We start from the raw sequence: 7,769 nt of genomic DNA on the forward strand, positions 1-7,769 counted from the left end.
ACACACACACACACACACACACACACACACACACACACACACACACACACACACACACACACACACACACACACACACACACACACACACACACACACACCCACACACACACACACACACACACACACACACACACACACACACACACACACACACACACACACACACACACACACACACACACACACACACACACACACACACAGGCGTCTTCTCCAAACCCCTGGTGACACGGGAAAGCCCCTTCTCTCCCTCTCTCCAGACGAGAGTGTTTTTGACTTATTAACAGACTTTTACAAAGCCTCTTCCTTTGACCCAAATCTTCTTTGATCAAACTCCCATCCTCAGCCTTTCCCTTCTTCCTCTCCGGGTCCAGATACATGTTAGCTGATAGCATATCAGCGTCTTTCTCTCCCCGCTGCTTTCCTCAGTTTCCTGCAGCAGCAGATAAGCGCCTGATGAGAGAATCTATGCGATCACGCCACTTACAGCTCGCAGACAAACTGAACAAGTGTGAAAATGGCCTCAACCCCATTGACCTGCAGTCTGCGCAGCAACGCTTCGATCCACCGTAACATCAGGGGACTGTTGATACACATATCGTTTTTAAGGTTCATTTGCATGCGTTCGTCTTCGTCTTGTGATTCTTAGTTTTATGATTAAAGCCGTTATGTTTCAACTTTCAAAATGTCCGTCTGTTCGTTTCACCAGAGACCTCGCTGTTATCACACCTCAGTTTCAACCTTTGCCGCGTTGACATTTTGACTGTTTAACCTCCAGTTGGATCGATGGCTCGAACTTTATCGCTGCAGCTTTGTGAACAAAGTCACAAGGTTGCTGTTTGTTTAGTTAAGAAATACTTACAGAGGAAATGGGTCACGCAAATCAGATCCTTTTTCTCTGCCCGGTAACAACATTTCTCACCACAAGTCATCTGTGATCTTACAAGATACGGTTTCTGCCTTCCAACATGTGTCCAATTCGCCATCAAACCTCCAGGTTTCAAAGCACACAGCTTCCTTTTTACATACAAGAAGCTTAAAGGCCAATACATATTTAACTTGTGAAAATCTGACATTAAAACTTAATTAAATGTCACTAAGGGGCAAAAACAAATCTGCCGTTTGGCGTGATTTAAAAGAAAATGCGCCCCCTGTCTGCAGGCACAGGAACTGCAGCCGTCTGACGTGACATGCAATGCATGACATTTTTTCTGTGTGTTTTTGCTTCAGGCGTTTCACTCTCACACAGATTCCTGTCTGTAATGTGTGTGTGTGGAATTGTATGGCGAGACAAGACCCCCTCTTCATCACATGACCGACATCTGACTCACGAGTGTGTGCAGATGGTGTGAGAATAATGGAGACTGGAGAGAAAGTTTCTGTGTGCGCACTGAAAAAACTGAAGCGTTGACTTTTGTTAAATGAATTATATCAACAGATTACACATCACAGTTTTAGGTTCGTTGAAAGTAATAATCTTAAGTATAAATAGGTTCAACTTAATATTTTGACATAAAACATTTGATTAAAGTCAATGCTTCAGTTCTTTCAGTGTGTTCAGTGTGTGTGTGTGTGTGTGTGTGTGTTTCTGACTGACCTCCTTGCTGTCGGCCGGGTGTTTGAAGGCGAGGTTTCGGGGCAGCGAGGCCTCCGCTCTCGTCGTCGTCATGGCGTCGCCGTCCGTATCCTTGACCATGTACGTGCACTTCCCCTCGAACTCGGCCTCTGTCCACCGGGTCATGTCTGCGTCGTCCATCTCCGTCTCCATCTCCATGTCCACGTCCGTGTCGGCCATCGTCTCTGAGTCGGAGCTGGCGGCGGCGGTGTTGGTGGTCGCTGTGGCGGCAATCTTGGCTCCGTGGAGTGCTTCTTCCTGCTCCATGGTGTGCGCCCCCTCACTGGTCAACATGGCCGAGCTATGAGAGGTCGCCTGTTGAGCGACAAAGAGAGAGAGAAATATTAGATATTTTAATTCATTTTTTTTTCTTGCGTTCTTTCCATTTAGAACCGTAAGACGCTGATTGGGAGAGCTCTCATTTTGATGCAGAGGTATAATAAGTGCAGACAATTAAATAACATTCAAGAAGGTCATTTTTCTAATGAAAACTCAACAAATCATGACTTTTTAAATATATTTTTTTTACGGTTTTTCTTGTAATTCAACAGACAACAGGGAAATAGTAATAATACAACATGGCTATATTAAATGAAAGTGAACCAAATTTTAAAATAACTATAAGAAAAGGAGAGAAACAGACGGAACGACAGAATAAGGGAGAAAGGAAACGAGAACGAAAGAAAGCAGAGACAAGAGTGTGAAGAAAGAAAAATAGGAGATATGAGAAGATAAGAAATCTAAAGAGGGAAGAAAGGACCACACACACACACACACACACACACACACACACACACACACACACACACACACACACACACACACACACACACACACACACACACACACACACACACACACACCACACACACCCTCACCCACACACACGCTCACACACACACACTCACCCACACACACACACACACACACACACACACACACACACACACACACACACACACACACACACACACGTCATGTTGCCCATATCCAAAATGATCTTGCTTCTAAAAGCCTCGGTGTAAGATTTACGATGAGTCAGGCGGAGACACTTTGATCAAAGAGGAACAAAGAGGAACTCAACACGTGTCTCGTATAAAGCGACAAAAAAACTTCCTCTTTTTAAGAATTTAAAGTCAAACTGACGTATTTAATAAGTTACGAACCAAGACATCCATTCCTCACGAAACAATAACCACCAAAGAGCAACAGCTGGTGGAAATATTGCAATGAATCCACGTGTTCTGCTTTGTTCACTTACTTCTCAATAAGGCTTCTTATCTTTCCTTTAATATGCACTTTGCTTTTAATTGTATTAATGTGTGCGTACCTTTATTTAACATATTGTATGTTGGCTTTTATCTGCCGATCCCCTTTGTGAGACAAATAAAGAATAACTTAATATTAATTCAAAGTTTTGCTTCTATGTGTTTTTCAAGACTCTTAACTTTTCTACATTTCCTTCGCACTCGTTTTCTGCGTGTTTTCCACAGCTTTTTCTGCAGGAATTGTGCATAAATAATGAGTTGTTGTGGCAGCAGATTATTCAGATTACGGATCTTAAACTCTCCCCCGTTTCCCCCCCCCCCCGCTCTCCTCTCTTCCTGGGGTTGAAGCTGGAGGAAGGAAACGCTGTCTGTGTCAGAATGAAGCTAAAATTGGAAGCAGGGTGGCACTGCAGCGGAACCGGCAAATCATCCCGACTCCCAGCATGTGTGTGTGTGTGTGTGTGTGTGTGTGTGTGGGTAATGGACAGGGGGGCCGATGAGGAAAAGGGAGTGCCAAATATTTTCCATTTGGGGGGCCACAGCAGCACAAACAAAACTTCAAACGTGATCCCACCCAAGACACACACACACACACACACACACACACACACACACACAGATATCCACTCAGGGAAAACATGCATCTCATCCCACGCAGGCAAGTGGAAAAGCATCAGATCTTTTCAGTGACCACACTCAAGTCTGTGAATGTTTCTGAAGCCGCTAGAAAGACAATTATTTGACTGAAAAAAACTGAAACGTTGACTTTAATGACCGGTATTAGGTTAGTGGAAAGCAATACTATTCAGTTTAAATACAACATATTAGGTTCAACTTAACATTATTGCTTCCAACTAACTTAATATGTGATATGTGTTGAAATAATACTTTTAATTAAAGTCAACATTTCAGTATTTTCAGTGTGAAGCCACAGCTGAAGCCACTGCTCCAAACAGCAGCGAGAAAAGACACAGAGAGGAACTAAAGTCACCTCAAATAATGAAAGAAATTAAATGTGTACATTGTACATCCTTTAAGGGAACACACACTAATAAGTCAGGAGCCTCATCGTGTCTTCATATTTACTGAAATGCAGTTTTTGCGACAGACCTTCCTGTTCGGACTTGCAAGAAAAACTCTTAAAAAGGATTAAAAACCCTCCAAAACATGAACATCTTTAATTTAAAGTTGAGCTTCTTTGCTTTCAACACAGTCTGCATTTACTTTAACACAAAAAGTCGTCAAAGCAAATCATGAAAATGTATTTAAATCCAACAAAAGTAATTTTTTAAAGTCTAAAACTGGGAAATGTACAGCAATAAAATGTCATTTCACCCATAACAACACTTTCTGCTCCCATTTAAATAACGCATTTTTCTTTTAAAAACTGGCCAGTAATAAAAAATGTTTCTCAATATTTCAGTAGATTCCTCTTTGCATTAACAGCTGCAACAACGAGAACTAATAGTGAAACCAACAAACCATGACATGTCACCTCTCACACATTGAGACCGACCGAAAACACAGAAGCTGCACAGTCAGAGGAATCTTTAAATGATGATGTGCTCATTTCATAAAGTCTAGATGAAGCTGTGTGAGCTGTTCAACCAGAAAGGACAGGCATTTCATATACATCCAAGAGGAGGAAGACATTGGGGAATAAAAATACGAAATACGATTGGGTACATCTGTACACCCTCTCAACAGATGGCTGTAGCAGAAAGGCCAAGGGTACACGTGAAGAAAGTCGAATTGTCACTGATGAGAAGACACTTTTCTGACTATGTCCAACTTGTCCAATCCTGCGTGCTTCATTAAAAAACAAATAAGAACTCCTTCAAGTGTGCAACAAAGTCATTCAAAATGTAGGTGCTAAAGAAACATCTTGAAATCACCCAAAGGAAAACACCAGAAGCTCCTCAATAGCAGCTTTTAAATTAAATGTAAATATGGAAAGTCCGAAATAAAAACCTCTTTGAATTTCCAGTCAGAAAAAGAAGCACCAAAAAGAGAGAAATCTGATTGAAGAAGTCAAAACAAGTCTTGCATTTTACTTACTGGTGTTTGGTTCTCAATATCCCAAAAAAATAACTCCGTTTTAACATTTAAAATGACAAAAAAACAACAGGAAATAATGTTAATAATAATGTTTTTTTTTTAATAAAACAAAGTCCTTAACAAGTGTTCCCTTCCTCTCCGTGCGCTCCGTACTCACCGTGTAACTTTGGTCCCATCCACACATAGGGACGACCGGTCAGATCCTCTGCGCGCGTGTGTGCGTGTGTGTGTGTAGGACAGGTGCAGTTCTCCCCTTATGTCCGTCCCGATCCGAGCGCTGATACTCCACCGGTGTGTGTCAAAGTGTGTGTGTGTGTGTGTGTTATGAGTGTGTGTGATCCACTCGGTGTCCTGTGTTCAAATGTCTTACAATGCCGACATCCCTCTGACTAAGCTGGAGAGAGGGCCGGCTCTCTCGCGACAGGCCACGCCCCCGTGCTCACCCCTCCTCCTGGCCCCGCCCACGACACACACAGAAACACACACTTTTCTTCAGAAGCAGCAGGAGCTTTCACCTTAGGCCATGACACACACACACACACACACACACACACACACACACACACACACACACACACACACACACACACACACACACACACACACACGCACGCACGCACGCACGCACACGCACACAACTTTTTATGCATGAAAATAAAGTTTTCTTACAATGATAATGCTGTGGGTGTGTGTGTGTGCTCAAATGTGCGTGTGAGGGGAAATGTCTGTTAGCAGCCTGAAAGAGGTAAACAACGTGTGTGTGTGTGTGTGTGTGCGCGTGTTGAGGGGGGAGCATTGAGTCACTGTCACAGGATGTCCCTCTCTTCCCCAGGAAAACACACACACACACACACACACACACACACACACACACACACACACACACACACACACACACACACACACACACACACACACACACACACACACACACACACACACACACACACACACACACACACACACACACACACACACACACACACACACACACACACACACACACACACACACACACACACACACACACACTGCCTCTAGGGGGCAGGACTGGTCTGCCCTTGTTCCGTTCACTTAAAGTGACTCTTTTCTTCTTGTCTCTGTCGCTCAGCCTCACCTTGTCTCTCTTTCTTTTACTTTCTCTATCTTTCCAGAGACGTTAGATCAAGTTTCTAAATGAAATGTCAGTTATTTTCATTGCCATACGACACGTTGACACATACACACCTGTTATTAAAAACACAGAGGGGAAAGCAGAACGGAACAACGTTAAACATATGAATAGAAGTTCATTAAAAAGTGGTATTTTCAGTTTAGTGTCTCCACATGTCCCCATGCTTTATTAGTAGCTAGCGCTTGCCAATAGAAGCAGAAGTGTTACATAGTGATGTCATTATGTCACAGAAGTATACAGGGAACTTAGCGATGTTAGCCTTTGCAGACCGTTGACATGCAACCTGTACAACACACTACAGGAAAGGGGAAGCCCAGAAGAGGGCTTCTTGAAGTCTTGCAAAACGATCCAAGACGGACGTGTTTCTCAGCAAACTCATTAATAGTTCCACCAATTATGTTTCATCTTTTGTTATACATCCTCAGACTGTTTTATTGTCATATATCCGGGAGCTAAATGTTGTCCCTCAAGAGTGCAAGAAACAACTGCAAGTGACACAATGGTGCGAGTGACAAGTCAAATATCAGGCAGTGCGAACACATGGGAGAAGTTCGGTCCCTTCCTTCGACCGCCAAGACGTTTGCTGGACGAGTGTAATCGAATCAAAGCACTGTGCGGACGGGGATGACAAATAGGAGGAAGGAAATCCCCCTTTTCTCCGACGCGGCAAGAAGAAAACCCTTTATGCTCTGATGTGCGATTCCCCTTCGCTTCATCAGTGTGTCCTGGGTCCCTGAACTCGTGTTCGTCATCTTCTTAAAGGAATGGCGATAAAATGATATCTTTCTTACAGTTCTCAAATGGCGAGAGTTACATGTCGGGTCTCTTTCGTGTCGAACACGAGACCCAGACTCAGGACTGGGTTGCAGACGTTTTACTAAGTCTGCAATTTGAAGATTTCCGTTTTGATTATTGTGTAAAAATGACTTTTATTCAATTATTATTCTCATTATTGAGACTAACGTGTAACATTGATGTGAATGTTCTGTTTTCAACATACATTTCTAAACCAGTTGAATGTCGCTTCAAACAGCTCTCACTCTTACTGTTATAACAAAAGATCTCTCGCTCACTAACACTGGAAATTCCCATCTAATTGTCCCCGACTCCCAATTTACCTCCCACTCACTGCCCCCCCCTTCCTCCCTTTGATTTACCCACTGTATTTACAAAAATCATTTTCCACACTGACCTCTCTTTCCAGCTTTTTCCATCACTTTTCTCCCTCTCTTGATGCCCCCTACAAATTAAATCAATCCAGAAACACAGGCACGTTCCTCTTTTAGCTTCGACGTCTATTGGCACGGAAAAGGCACACAGAAAATCATACACATGTGGATTGGAAGAATAATGCTGAAATGAAAGACAACAAAAAAGAAAGTAGCAGTTTGACGTAAAATCAACACTAAAAATGTAATAATTATATTAAAAAAATGGAAGAAAAGTTAGGTCAGTAAAGGTTGACGTGACAGCTGTTCCTAATATATATTAAATATTAATTGTTATATTGTTTTAAAATACATTGGAGTTAAAAGCTGGTTCAAATAAGACATCTTAAGCAGATAAACATATATATTGTTAAATATATCGTGTTTTTATTCATGCAAATTACTTTTCGCTCGGGAAAAGTTTCAGCGCTTTGTGTCCAATTC

This window comes from Pseudochaenichthys georgianus, chromosome 16, assembly GCF_902827115.2.
Source record: "Pseudochaenichthys georgianus chromosome 16, fPseGeo1.2, whole genome shotgun sequence".
In the NCBI taxonomy this organism is placed as follows: Eukaryota; Metazoa; Chordata; class Actinopteri; order Perciformes; family Channichthyidae; genus Pseudochaenichthys; species Pseudochaenichthys georgianus.